Raw genomic sequence first — 3470 nt, 5'->3', positions numbered from 1 at the left:
GAGCTATTTCTAAGCAAACATAATGAGATGGACCAAATTGATATGATACCAAGTGAAGCAGCAGCATCAACCGCTGTAAGCCGAAGCGTCCATGCGGACGGTCCAAATTTGCTCGCCATAAGCAGTCTCAATCGGCGCGGGCTTGATGGAAATAGGAAACGTTTCAATTACGATATACACGGAAAGGGCATCATCGCAGCGGGATTGATATGTCATTCTAACAATGTCCAATTAAAAAGGTAGAATGCTTCCATTATTCGTCTATTAGAATAACCATGCCTGAAACGGCAGTGAAAGACATGCACCTCCTGGTTAAAGGTGGGAGTCTATCAGGCGTGAAATTAGTACAGGCACGCATATAATAATTCATATTTCCCCATGGCCCCCATAATTTGGTTTTGCAATTATATTGTTTTTTTTTTACGCAGAGGAAATGTGCAAAATAACATTTTTATGATGGGTTGTACTTTCTCTATGATTGTTTTGAGTCTTGCAGAGAGGAATCTCACTGTGTGCATCTCAACAACACTGAGGATGCCTATCAGCATAAGGCTTTGTTCACAGCATAGGCAGAGCTGACACTTGACACTTGACTCACGCCTAACCGTTCACACCAGACTCTCTCCTCTCCTCAGCACCGGGCTCGGAGCTGCTCCACCGGGGGCCCCCTCCCCCCTCCTCCATTCACTTCATGCATGGCAGCTTCACGCGTTACTAGGGGTGGGAATCACCAGATGCCCACGATACGATACTAAAACGATACTTGAGTCACGATACGATAGTATTGCGATATTGCGATATTGCCGATATTGCGATATATTGAATATTGCGATATTTCGATATATTGTCTAACTCCTTTTCCTATCTTTTCCTTGACCTCACCGGAAGTAAAACATGCAGTGTTTTTTTGTTTTGTTTTGTTTTTGCCCCACACGTAGGCTACATTATTAAGCTTATCTGGACTCAATACGCCACTGCAGGCGCGGACTGCACCATCGGACGCTTCGGGCAGATGCCCGGTGGCCTGGCATGGCATGGCTTGCAAAAAAGAAAAAGAAATTAATATCGATACTTGGCGTCCAAATATCGATACAATATCGTCAGGCAAAATATCGCGATACTATGGTGTATCAATTGTCCCCCCACCCCTACACGTTGAAAATAGGACTGAATCCTGAACGATCGCTTGAGCAAAGGCGTGGCTTCAGCGTGACACGCGCGCGCGGGTGGTGTGAAAGCAATGAAAAGGAGAGCGAGCATGCAATCAGATGCAGATCAGTGCCACCATGTTCAGCTTCTTTTTCTCACGATATGGTAAAGTAAAGGTAAAGTCCCACTGATTGTCACACACCTGAGTGTGCGAAATTTGTTCTCCGCATTTGACCCATCCCCTGGGGGAGCGGTGAGCGGCAGCAGCGCCGCGCTCGGGAATCACATGGTGATCTAACCTCCCAATTCCAACCCTTTGATGCTGAGTGCCAAGCAGGGAGGCAAATGGGTCCCATTGTTATAGTCTTTGGTATGACTCGGCCGGGGATCGAACTCACAACCTATATGAGATTTAATCTCAACGATACATATCGTCACGTTTTGATATCGCAATATATTGTGGGATGATATATTGTGACATCCCTACTGTCGAGTGTTGACACTGACAAATCTCACGTCTGCTCACGTTTGATGATGATGTTTCGGAGCATGAATTTATAAGAATCTCATATTTGTCTTTAAAAAATGTTCTGAATACAGTTTTGTGCTCTGGTTTTTCTTCGCTCGGAGAGAAAGGCGGACACCGGTTTCCATGAAAATGAACTTTGCTTGAGTACGACTGTAGTGTATGTATATCCATCCGCCTTGGAACTGGCATGAAAGCAAACGCTTATGCAAAGAGAAGTGGCCCGTGGGGTCGTTAGCGTGACCCAGCTCCGACTTAGCGGGGAGGCGAACGAACTCGCACTTCACGGGGCTCGCTTCTCCGCCAAACTAAAGTGGAAGTGATGGAATACATTAATGCCAGCGGAGGACTCTGACCTGACACATAAATCGATGGCAATGAATATGTGCTCGACAAAATCTAAAAGAGATGGGCAACGCATTCTGTTAGCTCCCAAGTGGCAAGGCTGGGGAATAGCTCAAGTGCTTAACAATAAGAGAGAGAAAAATCCAGGCTGATTGAATCCATGCACTCCCACTCCTCCAAGCTACTACATCGGACCTTAATTACCCGGTGTTAGCAGTCAGCCTGGGGATAAGCCGCATCTGAATACTCACAACTGTCTGTTATACCTCACAATTTAAAACCTGCTTAACACCGGTTATCAGCGTTTTTTCCTCCCGCTTCGAGCGCCCCCCTTCCCCTTTTTCCCGAATAGGGATAATTGTGTTGATATGCTCGTCACGTCGTACGGCACGGAATGGTGATTCCGCCTTAATTATCTTCCCCAGGGGTCGTCGCTGTGACTCTGGCAAAGTAAATAAAGCATCGGCACACACCGACGACGAGCCCCGCGGTGTTCCTCCTTTACGCTATTTTAAGTCGAAACCCAAACGAACGCCTCGTTTGCCGTAATTAAACGAGCCACCTTGACACATTTCGACCAATTAACTTTTAATCGCTCGGATCTTCCTAAATCAAAATCTTTCTGGTTGGACGTTTATAACTCGCTCTTCTGTGTGGCTGCTGGAGGGGGGGGGGGGGGGGTGAAGGGTCAGTCTCGTCAAATGAAATGTAAAATAAACAATGTGAGCTAATTGAGAGTGTGAGAGAGGTGATCATATGTTGCCTCTACAAGACGGAACAGAGTGTGACTTACTTGCAGTGTTGGGCAAGTTACTTTCAAAATGTAATGTAACTACATATTACTAGTTACTTTCATTTGAAAGTAATAAGTTACTTTACAATATTACTGTCTGTGTAGAGTAACTCATTACTTATTACACTACTTTTGCATTACTTTCACCAAAATAACTGCAGTAGCAGAATGACATCGGTGCCCCGGAACCATCCCGAAAAAGAATTTAAACCGTCTTGAAGTCAGTGTAAACCGTCCAAAATTCTAAATGTTATCCTTTTCCTTTGTTATTGTCATCTATAGTGGTTATTTGCATAAAAACACACAGTTTGATTAGGAAATGATTTAAATATGTGCTTTGATTTAAAAAAAAAAGTAACTCAATTTGTAACTTGAGTTACTTGACAAAGTAACTGGTATAATATTACTGAAATCCTACAAGTAATAAGTTATATTACTGAGTTACTGCTAAAAGTAATATATTACATGTAATATGTTACTTTTGTAATGAGTTACCCCCAACACTGCTTACTTGACAATACTACTCAGACATTACAGTACTGTACCAGTTGACAAGTCATTAGATTCATGGTCTGTGGTGTTAATATTTTCCTTTCAAGACTACCAACAGTTGAATAAATGACTTAGCTGTGTCATATCATTTAGAGACAGCGAGGG

This window comes from Poromitra crassiceps (assembly GCF_964638095.1).
Source record: "Poromitra crassiceps genome assembly, chromosome: 26".
In the NCBI taxonomy this organism is placed as follows: Eukaryota; Metazoa; Chordata; class Actinopteri; order Beryciformes; family Melamphaidae; genus Poromitra; species Poromitra crassiceps.
The sequence above is the reverse complement of the archived record's forward strand: the minus strand, read 5'-3'. Positions refer to the sequence as shown.